At 42.4% G+C, this 13970-nt stretch overlaps 1 long non-coding RNA gene and 5 other non-coding genes across 6 annotated transcripts; all 6 read right to left on the bottom strand.

Moving 5' to 3' along the window:
* Window positions 1-954: 954 nt before the first annotated feature.
* LOC142660625 (uncharacterized) lies at window positions 955-13666 on the bottom strand. Its single transcript, XR_012850540.1, has 11 exons — window positions 13603-13666; window positions 13208-13232; window positions 7256-7302; window positions 7042-7083; window positions 4594-4638; window positions 4301-4331; window positions 4092-4130; window positions 2979-3046; window positions 1968-2012; window positions 1345-1366; window positions 955-1146 (listed from the first exon to the last, which is right to left on the bottom strand). It is a non-coding gene; the product is annotated as an uncharacterized LOC142660625 (long non-coding RNA).
* On the bottom strand, window positions 1225-1293 carry LOC142661331 (small nucleolar RNA SNORD31). Its single transcript, XR_012850698.1, has one exon. It is a non-coding gene; the product is annotated as a small nucleolar RNA SNORD31 (small nucleolar RNA).
* Window positions 2077-2149, bottom strand: LOC142661329 (small nucleolar RNA SNORD30). The gene has a single exon (XR_012850696.1). It is a non-coding gene; the product is annotated as a small nucleolar RNA SNORD30 (small nucleolar RNA).
* Window positions 3993-4058, bottom strand: LOC142661327 (small nucleolar RNA SNORD29). The gene has a single exon (XR_012850694.1). It is a non-coding gene; the product is annotated as a small nucleolar RNA SNORD29 (small nucleolar RNA).
* On the bottom strand, window positions 4194-4261 carry LOC142661334 (small nucleolar RNA SNORD31). The gene has a single exon (XR_012850701.1). It is a non-coding gene; the product is annotated as a small nucleolar RNA SNORD31 (small nucleolar RNA).
* On the bottom strand, window positions 4437-4565 carry LOC142661337 (small nucleolar RNA SNORD22). Its single transcript, XR_012850703.1, has one exon. It is a non-coding gene; the product is annotated as a small nucleolar RNA SNORD22 (small nucleolar RNA).
* Window positions 13667-13970: the final 304 nt, after the last annotated feature.

The following is a 13970-nucleotide window of genomic DNA, read 5'->3' as shown; positions in this document are numbered from 1 at the left end:
GGGGTCTTTGTTTTGGCCCCACAAGACCTCTTCAAATCTGACATGGTACCTAAAATATATGTGAAAAAAAGCGCCCCAAAATCCACTAAGTGCTCGTTTGCTGCTGAGGCCGGTGTTTCAGTGCATTAGCGCACTAGGTCCACACGTGGGATATTTCTAAAAACTGCAGAATCTGGGCAATAATTAATAAGTTACATTTCTCGGGTAAAACCGTCTGTCGTATAGAAAAAAAATGCATTACAAATGAATTTTGTGAAAAAAAAATAAATTTGTAACTTTCACCTCTACTCTGCTTTAATTCCTGTGAAATGCCTAAAGGGTTAATACACTTTCTGAATGCTGTTTTGAATACTTTGAGGGGTGCAGTTTTCAAAATTGGGTGATTTATGAGGACTTTTTAATATATAAGGCCCTCAAAGCCACTTCAGAACGGAACCTTTTAAAAATAGCCTTTTGAAATTCTTGAAAATATGAGAAATCGCTGCTAAAGTTTTAAGTCTTGCAACGTCCTAGAAAAATAAAAATGTTCAAACGATGCCAAACTAAAGTAGACATATGGGAAATGTTAACTAGTAACTATTTTGTGTGGTATTACTATTTGTTTTACAAGCAGATAAATTTAGAAAAATGCTAATTTTTGCAATTTCTCCAAATCTTGTTTTTTTTTCAAATAAATATTGAATTTGTCAACCAAATTTTTTCACTAACAAAGTACAATATGTCACGAGAAAACAATCTCAGAATCGCTTGGATAGGTAAAAGCATTCTGGAGTTATTACCACATATAGTAACACATGTCAGATTTGAAAAGTCGGCTTCGTCCTGAAGTTAAGGGAGCTCAATGCTCATTTTTTAACAAGTATTTGTAAAGGTAGACTGGCTAGGTGCTGGATTTTACACACCTGAGGCAAACCATAGCAACTAAAAGACCGGAAATAAAAAAAATACCCCAACTTTTGTCAATAGTTTATTTAACATATGGTCCACAAAGTTCTGTTAGGGACAAGATCCTCCATCTTCACCAACTCAATTCACCAGTAGATCCCCATTTTAGACTTGTGTTCAACAGCTGGGCACGTAAGGACTGAACCATATGGTAGCTGCAGATGCGTCTGTTCAGGTTTTTCAGCATCAAGGTCAGGGAAGCTGTGAGAGACACAATGTTATCTGAAGTTGTTCCATTCAAGACCTAGAAATAATGGCTGATAACATTTCTATAACCATGTAGCTCAGAAAGTACCAGTCAGTCACAGATATCAGACTGGGGCGGTATAACAAATCATCCCAGCCTCCCATGAGAAATGTTCATATATGCCTTGTCAATCTGCTATAGCCGACACTTACCCAAGCTCTGACATTTCATGGCCTGCAAAGGGAGAATTGCACATTAGACAGTTCAAGATTAACAAAATGGATCACTCAAAACTAGGGGGTCTCATCAGGATAGCGACGATCCTTGTCACAGCCAACACAAGTGCCAGCTCAGGGTATAGTGGAATATTCATCACTGGAGTCCCTTTACAAATCTAATTCTCTACCTTTATCCAAGCAAACTACAACCAGTTTTCATATCTACAAAGAGTTACCCTCATGGTATGAAAATAAGTCTTAATGGGCAGAAGATGTAAGCCCCATGCATGCTATAATGCAGTACAAAACTAGAGCCTTCAGTCATCTATGAAACCTAATTTTACTGAAGGAGCCTTGTATGCAAGATGGTTGAGTGGACTTTAACCGAATAAACCAAAAACTAAAGTTCAGCCTTTTATTGGTTGCCATAGGCATAGAAGTCGAGGAAACATTTTGTACAGATGGGTCAATTGAGGCAAAGACTGAACAATCTTATATTCAATGCAGATATCAGGAATGGTAGTTTGTAGTGCAGTCCCATAAAGTATATGCAATAAAGCCAGCCAAGTTTAACTGCTACTTCAGCTATGAAAGTCAGGGATTAAACAAGTCCTTACCAGGGCAAAGCAATCCAGTCCAGCGCTGCAGTCACCATTCTCACCCTGAAAGAGGAGATCATTACAAGTTGTACAGAAATAAACAGTTGGAGGAAATTCACAAACTCCAAGCTGTCAGAAACAGTAATTCTCATCAGAGCTATTCAGACGAACGAGATTCCATTATTAAACTCATCATTTCAGCTGGAGAGAAGACACCTTGGGACTCAGTGTAGTTTACATACAGAAGTGTGCCTGAGGAGGACTTGACAGTACAATAGTAGTAACATGGGCCAGAAAGCAGACCACCCAAGAAGTGTGATTATAGCAAAGTGCTCATAGACATTAAGAAAAAAAACGAACTAGTTTTGCTTGTGATACAGTAACTACAATTTTGACTACTTAATGTAGTGCAGATTCTCTGAGAAGACTACTCTGGTCTTAGGCCCTGTTCACACCACTGATGTTTCCTAAAGATAGACATCCCAGAACTCATGCTGAGTCCTAAACATAGATAAGCAGATTCGGCAGAGAATCCCCGGCAGAAGTCCGGTTGACAGATTTCTGCTGCAGTATGTATGGCATTTCGATTAGCCCTATTTAATGGGCCTAGTGTGGCTTACTAATATGTTCTCCGCCTGAGAACAGGTCTAGAAGTCGTATGTTACTCAGAAAGGTGGACTGCAATTCAACCTGCCTCCTTGAAAGCAATGGGAGGCTTTACAAGCAGACTTCACACCGATTCCAAAACAGAACACATTGGAATCTGAGTATTCTGCCTTTTGAAGAGGCCGAAGTGTGCTGCTCATTGAAACCGAATTTACCTAAACTTGTGACCCAGATTTCAGCCCTGCAAAGCTAGCCAAGCAACCTTTTAGTTGGCAAAGAAACGTTTGCCCAACAAACATCTTGTTTCCATATTAGGTGTGGCTTTGTGATAGAATACATAGTGGTTGGATGATCATACCTGAAATATAGTAGGCCATGGTGAAAATGAATGTAGTTTATATGTGGTGTGTAGTAAAGACTTACCAGTGAGTTCAGCTCCAAGATGTAAATTGCTTGCGGAGATTTAATTCATTCTCCGGTGCAGTGGTATCCTGCAGGAAAGATTAGTTAGACTTTTTACAGAGAGAACCTTTCACCTGCCCATACATGTGCAGGGCTTCACACACACTGTCTCACTTGAAATAATCGTTCTAATTTCCTCCGATATTTACATATCTGCGCAGTTATATTTGCCACCCGATATGTAAATAAGCCCCTGAACTTTCAATGGGGCGTTAGTATCTAAACGCCAAGGGGGCGTGATGTCTCCGTTCTGACACTGTCCAATCAGCTACAGACAGTGTCAGGGCAGGTTGCACTGTTTTCCCTCCCGCGAGAACAGACTGGTGGTTCTGCAGAAAGCGTACTGTCAGTGTTCTTGTGGGAGGGAACAGCGCAAGCTGTCCTGACACGGTCCTAAGCCGGGTGGACTGTCAGAGCGGAGACATCACATCCCATTGCCATTTGGAGATGCCCCATTGACAGTTCAAGGGCTTATTTGCATAGCGAGTGCCAAATATAACAGCACAGATATGTAAACGGAGAAAATTTCAAGAGACAGTGTTTGTGAAGCCCTGCACATGTATGGGCAGGTGAAGGTTCTCTTCAATATACAAGAATGAATGTTGTAAGGCACCGATCACTTGACATCTGTTTACATAACTACAGTAACCCATAATGTAACAATTCTGGAACATCTTTACTGAGAACTCTGCATTGTACTGCTCCTTGGTTATTCCTCCTAGAAATTTGTGATAAAATAGACTGGCAAAACTAGTAATACCCAGTTGTCAATCAATGCTGACAGTGAGGTGTACCTCTGACAAAGGTGAACAGTTACACCCAGTTGTGAATTTATTCACATTGCCAAGACAGAGGAATGGTACAGCGCAGAGTTCTAAGAAAAAATGCTCCAGAATGTTATATTGTGGGGAAATACAAGTATTTACTACAACAGACATGTCAGTAGGGGTGACCGATCCGCTTTAGAGAACAGAAACTGCTCAGAAGTTCACACATTTTCATTAGGATATCAAAGTGAGCTAGTTCAACTCATCATTGCAGGTGCTCTCAGTGAAGGAGTGTATAGTTACCTACCCATTATGTAGTGGTGTGGAGCCATCTTCTCCAGTAACCCTGCAAGGACACTCAGTTTAGGATTCTACTTTACTCTTGAAGTCATTGCCAAGTTTTACGGACAGAAACTCAGTGTATACCAGTCAGTCATGGAATATCAGACTGGGGCGGTAAAGATCATCATAAGTGTCACAGCTACAAGCAAAGTCAATAAATGCAAAAGGGGTTACCTGGCAAAGTCAATGCAGAGGCCGAAAACACCTATAAAAGTAAAAAAAAATATTAGTAATAAGCAAATCCTAATTAGCTGGTCTAACAATATCCCAAAATCTACCATGGCAATACAGCTATTACTACACGTACACAACCCTTGTCAGACTGTTCCTGCTGGAACATTACATCCTTCCTCTCCTACTGATAGCACCAGTGGGTTCACCTTTTCAGGCTCTGGCACCATACAGAAGGTCGGACATGTGGGAGGTATCATCATTTGGGCAGGAGTACTGAATAAGTAGCAGTTTACCTAGCACCGATGTTCTTTTGGAAGGCACCCGACGACATGTTCACACTGCAGAAAACAAATTCAGAGTTACAATAAATTGTATATTCCACATAAAACTGAGCCGAATATAAAGCATCTAAGCTCCATCAGAACTCCACCATGCTAAGGATGTTCTTCACAGTAGTTCAGACGAACGAGACTTCATAACATCATCATTTGGAGCATACATTGTGGACAGAAGTCAATCCTAACAAATTTGTCCTTATTTAAAGATGCTCTGTCACCAGATTTTGCAACCCCTATCTGCTATTGCAGCAGATAGGCGCTGCAATGTAGATTACAGTAACGTTTTTATTTTTAAAAAACGAGCATTTTTGGCCAAGTTGTTTCCATTTTTGTAGTTCTGCAAATGAGGCTTGCAAAAGTCCAAGTGGGTGTGTATTATGTGCGTACATCGGGGCGTTTTTAATACTTTTACTAGCTGGGCGCTCTGAGAAGTAACATCCTCTTCTCTTCAGAACGCCCAGCTTCTGACAGTGCAGATCTGTGACGTCACTCACAGGTCCTGCATCGTGACGGCCACATCGGCACCAGAGGCTACAGTTGATTCTGCAGCAGCATCAGCGTTTGCAGGTAAGTCGATCTTACCTGCAAACGCTGATGCAGCTGCAGAATCAACTGTAGCCTCTGGTGCCGATGTGGCCGTCACGATGCAGGACCTGTGAGTGACGTCACAGATCTGCACTGTCAGAAGCTGGGCGTTCTGAAGAGAAGTGGATGTTACTTCTCCTCAGAGCGCCCAGCTAGTAAAAGTATTAAAAACGCCCCGATGTACGCACATAATACACACCCACTTGGACTTTTGCAAGCCTCATTTGCACAACTACAAAAATGGTCATAACTTGGCCAAAAATGCTCGTTTTTTAAAAATGAAAACGTTACTGTAATCTACATTGCAGCGCCTATCTGCTGCAATAGCAGATAGGGGTTGCAAAATCTGGTGACAGAGCCTCTTTGGGAATTGGGAAATTGAAAAAGGTCTGTGGGCTGAAATTTAAGTCTCACTGTGCGGTAAAAATGCCAACTTATTATTCTACATCTCAAGACTAAAATATAAAACTTAAATCTGGTATCACTAAGACAAAAAACTATTTGTAAAAATATAAATTGTTTTGCATCACCATTCTGAGAGCCATAACTAACTATTGGTCAATTGAGTGGTGTGAGGGCTTATTTTTGTGGGGACAAGCTGTAGCTAATATTGGTACATAAATAGTGATAAACTTTTTTTATTTTATTTTTTTAGAGCCCAGGTGCCAAAAAAAAAAAACTGCAATTTTGGAGTTTTAAATTCTTTAGGCAATCACTGTGCACAATAAATTAAGTTTTACTTTATGCTGCAAATTGGTGCAATTACAGCGACAACATAGTTACTGTGGTGCTAACCGACTTGCCCTCTTTCTACCACTTCCACTTATTGCTCTCGACCAAAGCCTCAGGAGGGGCACTTTCAACTCCTTGTTCTTGGATTCTGTCCCATTTCCTAAGTTGACTCTGCTAGAGGTTTTCCATTCTTCACTTATAGCTAAAATGGGAGGTTGATGCAGGGTGGTGTGAACCTCTTGCAGCAACACCCCATGTATTTTTACTTATTTGTTCTAGTCTGTAGGGATTTCCCCTCTGTTTAATAGTACTCTATTCACTTATATTCTGCTTTTGATTGCTGTTAGACACTAGTCCTGTCTAGGTACTGGTTACCTTTTTAATAAATTGGTGCACTAGAAGACTTCACTGGCACTGGACACATTAGGTGGACATACTGAGTGGGAATCGAACCACCATGGGGTGCCATAACATGCATTGGCAATATGCAGATAGGAGCATTAACTGAAAATGAAATCAATAAGCGTGGGACAACTCCTTTGAGCGGCATATAAAATCTATGAAGTCAGAAAAAGGCAGTCATACACTGGCAAGTCAATTGTCTTTGCTTATGAAAAGATCACCCAGTTAAGGCTTTGTTCACATCTGTTTCACATCTCGTCCTTTCAGAGCTTTCCATCAGGGGAACCCGTGAACGGGACCCTGATGCAAATGTCTAAACCACCAGAAAGTAACATGCATCGCACCATAAACTTTTATAGGAAAACTAGGATATTTTAATGAATACTTGCCCGATTAGCACCAAGTTACTCAAGTATGGCAAGCAATAGTGTCCACATGGATTCTCTACAGACTGGGTATTCCACAAATATATATATATTTTTTTATTAAGTCAAAGGCCACTTTCATACCAAGCTTTGGCTATGCTTTATAAAGCTTTCCACAAGTGCACAAAACTATTCCTGTAGGACTGCAATCCTGCTACCAGTGACTACTGCACAATGAATAGGTGTGAGGGGCCTTGTCTATAAAGAGAAGGGGCTGTTCATGCACACTGGACTGATAAGAGCCTTCTGTGGTGCTTACCTCTTTCTTCAGAGCATTGTTAAAGCTTGAAATGTGGAAGACCTGAGGAAAGACAAGATGGTTAATACCTGCCAGAGATATTGGTGTTCTGCAAGCACACGCAGCCTTATCTCAGAGTGTAAGGTGGCATCACTAACAAGTCAGCCATATGCTTGTCTAAGTCAATCATCATCGATGAGGAATAACAAAAAAACAAAGTTAGTTTAAGACGCACCTGCAACAGCAGTCAGTCAACATCTTTATGACGACAGCAGTGAAGTCCTACAAAAAAAATAGGCAATAAATAGTCAGTGTTGTACAGCATAGCCACATAACTGAAGTACAGCTTTATTCCACAACTCATTAGAAGTAGATTGCCTAGCTTTATACAAAGAGGCTGTCCGCACATTATAAGTGGCCCATCTTCTACATAATGTGATTGGTGCTGTAATGTAGTTCACAGCAGTTTTTATGTAGGGAAACTATACATTAAGAGTTTTGACCTATTTTAGATTTATGCTAATGACTCTTTCTGAATGCCCAACTGGGTGTTTTTTGGCTTTTGACCTAGTGGGTGTTGTGAAGAGAAGTGTAAGACACTGACCAATCAGCGTCATACACTTCTCTCCATTCATTTACTCAGCACAGTGATCTTGCTAGATCATGATGTGCTGTCACTTAGGGCCTGTTCACAAGAAAAATGTAAGTCAATCCCAGCGCTAGAGAAATAGGGAGCTTACCACCTCTTTCCTGTGGCACTCGACATGTCCCCTCTCTGCACTGCTGTTTGCCATCATAGAGCCCCTAGCAATTTGGTTGAGAAGTAATGACGATAGATGGCTTCGGCAGCAGAGGAAGGGGAGATAAAATCCTGCTCTAGGCTGACGGCATATTACGGTGTCTAAATAATTCAGAAAACACTGTGCCCAAGACCATCTATGAAATAGAAGAGTTCAGAAGATTCTGGTTTAAATACTAATTTGAGTAAATCTACATTACTCCCCTTGGATAATTTCAAACTGCCTCAAGTATTCAAGGTTGATATTGGGAAATTCACTCTGCTTAATGTCATGCCTCTCCTGGACAGAACTCTGTCTAAAATCCCCATTTGTATTCAGCTACCTTTAACAGCAGACAGGGTAGCACTAGTTAAAATGATACAACCACAATTACTGTATGTTCTGGCTGCTAGCCCAGTTGGGATTAATAAACTTACTTAAACTAATAGAAACTGTAACAAGATAGTATTTGGGGTAAGAAGGTAAGACTCAAGCAAAAATTTCTATGCAGACCACTGAGTGAGGGTGGTATGGAAATTCCCTTTGGGTACTACATAGCATTTCAGCTTAAACCTCTAACTAGATGGTATGAGGTTAGCACTCCAAGGGGATTGGTGAGCAAAAACAAAGATCAAAAAAGTAACATGAGCTGTTAGAATAAGGGCAATTAAGAGCAGGTATTAATAAGGGTCGGCCGATAAACAAACTTGACGGAAAGCTGGGCAGCGTGGAATAAAATATTGGAGATTAGGGGGGGGGGGGGATCAACACATTACACCAATAGGGCACAATAAAAACTTGAAGGAATTGGAAAGTATTCAAGATGTAAGGGGGTGGCTAAAATATGGTATTAAACGCATTAAGGATTTGTTTATTAATGGAACACCGACTACCTTTGAGAATCTTAGAAGCATTTATTCAGTAATGGAAATGTATAGATATTGTTATGCACAAATAAAACCATAAGTAAAACTAGAAATAAAGAAATATTTCTTATACAAAGTCAATGGAATGGTATATATATATATATATATATATATATATATATATATATATATATATATATATATATATATTAACACTTTAGGCAAAAAGTGCCTGATCACTATATAAAATCAACAGTGCACTATCTAGACATATATCCAAGTCCGGAAAAATGGGTCAGGGACTGAGGACCAATTGAGCACGATCAGTGGCTGAACTGCTATAGCAATATCAAGAATGCAAAACCATGTAGGTAGAAATATCCCTAAATACCCGATTCTCGCTATTCTTAATTGTACATCAGAGTTGAAGGAAAGCAACTATAGCGGGAGACAAACTATTCTTACCACTTAATTGCTACACTTACGCCTCATTCACACAACAGGGTCTGAGTGTCGGCCGATAAAATCGGCCGTTTTGCATCCGTTCAGATTCTGTTCCATGTTGCAGTTTTTAACGGCCGATTTTGACCCGTTTTTTTCCCTGTCCATTTTAAAATCAGATGAATTTCATTTAAATTTGATGCCACACAGCCCCCTGCAGGTTGCACCCATCCCCTTCCAGGGGGAAGTCATTGACTTCAATGTCCATATATGGACAGTTTAGTCACCTACTTCTCCAGGAGAGGAATCCCCGGCAAGAGCCAGGGAATCCGCTTCAGAAGGGAGCGACGTCGCTGTGTCCATATATGGACAGTGTAGTCACTCACTTCTCCTGTAGCGGAATCCCCAATCCCCAGCCGGGGATTCCGACTCCTACAGGGAGCAAAAAAAGACCCTCCTCCTCACATGCACTCTGCACTGTGAGGAGGAGGAGAGAGAGAGTGCGAGCGACGGAATACACGGCCATCACTCGGGACACATTCCGGTGATGGCCGTGTATTACCCGGCCCCATAGACTTCTATGGGAGCCGGGCGGCTGGGTAAACGGCCGAAAATAGGGCATGTCCCATTTTTTTGACGGCCAGGGTTCCCGATCCGTCAAAAAAAAAAAAAAAAAATAATTAAATTAAAATCTGTCATGCGAATAGCCCCATTAGGGGTGTATTGTTCCTACTGCAGCCGGGTGACAGCTGTGAAACCCTGTCATGTGAATAACGGCTTAGCTAGAGTGCTTATAGCTAGGAAGTGGGGATCCACCCCACCCCCCAGTCCAGGAGTAGAGAAATCTCATGAGTAAAAAAGGAATTGAAGATAAAGTTTAGTAAAAATGAGCACACTTGTAAGGTGGGAGAAGCTCTGGGGATCAGAGTGAGAATTACGGCCTTCTTTTTTCTCTTGTGTGGTATACATGTTGGACACATAGTAACTATTTTTTGTTTGTTAAATTGAAAATACAATATGAAAATTTTTAAATTAAAAAAAGTAGTCTTGACAGGACGTGATGTCTATTCCCACTCGACATTTCGGTAACGCTTGTGTGGGAGTTGACAGCAAGCGTGATCTCGTGAGATCATGCTGTAAATGACAGCTTACAGCGTGATCTCACGATACCACGCTTGCAGTCATTAAGTCCCACAAACGTTACCGAATTGTCAATACACATCACGTCCTGGCTGGAAGCTAGGTCTATTCACTCTCAAGACACTTCAGTAATGTTAGTGTGAGTAAGTAACACATCATGATTTAGCAAGATTACTATGTGCTCAACACATGAATGGAGAGAATTGTATGATGCCGATTGGTCAGCGTCACACACTTCTTTATAACGCCCACTTGGTCAAAAGCTAAAAAAAAACAAAAAAAAAAACAAAGCCTAGTTGGGCATTAAGAAAGTCATTAGCATAAATCTAATAGGTCATAACTGTCAAAGTTGATCTAAATAAAAAAAACTGCTGTAATCTACATTACAGCACCAATCACATTATGTAGAATATAGGGCACTTACATGGTGACAGAGCCTCTAAGTTCTCACCACAGACAAACTTCAGGCCTCATGCACACGATAGTGGTGTGCATGTCCGTGATTTTTGGCTCTGAAAGCCGGAGTGTCGTGGGCTGTGCACATGGCTGCGTGTATTCATTTCTTTGAGCCTGGACTGCAGAACACAGCCGTAATAAGACATATCGTATTTTTTTTGCGGTCCAGGCTCCTGGGCAATGCACGGACTGTGGAAACCGGCCGTAAAGACGTTAGTGCGCATGGGGCCTTACATATGGGTGCCACAGGCCCCACTGACATCATGCCAACTAGCAGGAGTCCCAGAGGTTTAAGTTCCACAAATCAGAGTTCAAGCGTTATCTTTGTGGCTCATGTACAGGACGGACTCTGAATACAAGTACGGGACATTGTGATGGCTTCACAATGCCAGCTGGACACTTCCTAATCGGTGGAGGTCTGACAGTCCCACCTCAGAATGAAAGGGGCAACAGTACAAGTTAAAGGTATTCTAGTCCTAAGAAATGGTTTATCCTCAGGATCAGCCATTAATCTGATCAGTTGAGGTCCAACTCCCAGTATTACCACTGGGATTAGTACTACGACTACACTCTAATGTTTTGAAGTGCCGCTTCCCCTTCAGTGAATCGCTTCTACGCTTGTAGAAGCGGTTCACAGCATTAGGCCTAATACGGGTCCTTGGTCACACGTATTCGACTTGTAGTGTACCAGTGTTTACGGAACCGTGCCCGTAAATACGGGTCCGGTGGCAACAGTATTCCACCCGTATTTACAGACACTTTTTCGCTGCAAAATTGCACTGAACTAATCTGCAGCTCCTTATCAGTGAAGGATAAATAGCAGCCGAAGTAAAAGTAAGAAATTCATACTTACCCAGCCGTTGCCTTGGCAACACTTCCCTCTATTGACATCCAGCCCGATCTCCCTGGATGACGCGCAGTCCATGTGACTGCTGCAGCCAGTGATTGGCTGCAGTGGTCACATGGGCTGAAACGTCATCCCAGGAGGCTGGACTTGAGGAAGAAGCAGGGAGTTCTGGGTAAGTATGAACGTCTTTTTTTACAGGTTGATCTATATTGTGATCGGTAGTTTCCCTCCAGGGTGCTGAAAGAGTTACTGCCTATCGTTTAACTCTTTCAGCAACCTGGACTGACCATTTACTGACGTCGCCTAGCAACACTCCCGTAATTACGGGTGCACACACACACGTAGTCACCTGTAATTACGGGAGCCCCATAGACTTCTATGGGCCTGCCTGCGCCGTAATCACGGCCTGAAATAGGACATGTTCTATATTTTTCGACGGCACAGGCACCTTCCCGTAAGCATACAGGGAGGTACCTGTGGCCAATAGAAGCCCATGGGCCCGTAAAAACATGCCGTAATTAGAGGCGTTTTTACGTACGTGTGCATGGGGCCTTACAGACTTCTCCCACTCACTTCAATGGGAGAAGGCTGTAGTACAGTGAACTGCTGCTACAGGGGCCTTGGCGATTCAGTGCTATAAGTATAAGAAAAGGGGGGAAGCAGCACTTGAATTAATGCTGCGGCGCCTCCAAAACAGCTGATCGGCAGGGGGCGCTGGGAATCAAACCCCAACCAAGCATATATTGATGACCTGTCCTGACCGGTCAACAGTTTTTTAGGGCTGGAAAAAACACTAAGTGCTACTGCCCATTCCCAGCAATTCATGCACATGCAGAAATATTAAACAACCCCATTAACTTATGAAGCTGTTGCAGTAATAGTCACAGCCATACAATGTAAAATAGTAATAACCCTTTAAAAGAAAGCCGCTTTAGGCTATGTTCACACGGAGTATTTTGGGGGAGGAATATCTGCCTCAAAGCTCCAAACGGAATTTTGAGGCAGATATTCCTCCCCCAAAATACTCCGTGTGAATAGCAATTATCGCGCCGTTTTTCGCCCGCGGCCATTGAGCGCCGCGGGCAGAAAACACGCTTTCTCCTGCCTCCCATTGAAGTCAATGGGAGGTCGGAGGCGGAAGCGCCCGAAGATAGGGCATGTCGCTTCTTTTTCCCGCGAGGCAGTTTTACTGCTCGCGGGAAAAAGACGCCGACGCCTCCCATTGAAATCAATGGGAGGCGTTCTCGGGCCGTTTCTGCCGAGTTTTGCGACGCGGTTTCCGCGTCAAAAAACTCGGCAAAAGACCCCGTGTGAACATAGCCTTAGGCTGGGTTCACAGAGTTTCGCAGGAGGAAAATCTACCTCAAAATTCAGTTTGGAATTGAGGTATTTTTTGCTCTGCCTGCGTGCAGATTTTCACAACGGCCATTGAGGCCAAATTACGCTTTCTCTGCCTCCCATAGAGGTCAATGGCGTAAATGCCCAAAGATAGGTCATGTCCCTTTTTCCCCCGCTCGGAGAAAAAAAGACAAAAAAAATCTTATCTAGGAGACCGGGCACTAATGTGGTGACAGAGCCTCTTTAAAGTGTTATACATTAATCCATGAGCAGACCTGGTCTGGGGGGGGGGGGGGGAGGAGAAATAAACGCGCGCTTACCGGTCAGCTCAGGAATGACTTACACCTAAAGGAAACAAAGTAAACGTTGGTAACAAAGTCAATACGACAACAAGTAATAGAAAAGCGAAAGCCACTAGCAAGAAAAAAATAAATGTAAAAAAAAAAAAATTAATGAAACGACTGCGCGGCTCAGAGAAGTTAGTTGTCCTCACAGGTCTCAGAACAGGTCTGTGAAAGTCTCATCCTAGACACGCCGCAGAACATGGCGGCGCCGCAGCACACCTCCCACGTGACCGCAGATAATCAGACATGCATCCATCCAATGCACACAATATACGCTCCAACTTGTAACAAAGCGATTCTTCATACTATCCTAACGTACCACGGACATTACCTCACGGCAACCCACAGGCTGCCGCAAGATTACAACTCACCATCCCAGGAGAGAAGCCGCCCTCAAATGACCGAATGCAAGTGAGCAGGCGCTTTTATAGCAACCGACACCGTAAAGCATGTTGGGAGGGCATGAGTATGCGCAGAATCATTCACATTTTTTTTTTTTTTAAATAAACTTTACCGACAATCGCGCAGGCGCAGTAAGCGGCTATAGACCGCTCTTTGGATGTGCTTGTTTGTATGATGAGATCTTAGTCCATTGGTGACGAATTCATGAACGGTGGGCTTCCAACAGAATGGAAATGCTCATCCGAAATTATAGTTATACTGTAAATATAATGGACCCCCGAATATCCCCAACAGGGAACGCAATGACCCAAACAGTCAGCCACTTCACTATTATTAT

This window comes from Rhinoderma darwinii, chromosome 9 (genome assembly GCF_050947455.1).
Source record: "Rhinoderma darwinii isolate aRhiDar2 chromosome 9, aRhiDar2.hap1, whole genome shotgun sequence".
Lineage (NCBI taxonomy): Eukaryota > Metazoa > Chordata > Amphibia > Anura > Rhinodermatidae > Rhinoderma > Rhinoderma darwinii.
This window is presented reverse-complemented; position numbering and strand designations above follow the sequence as displayed.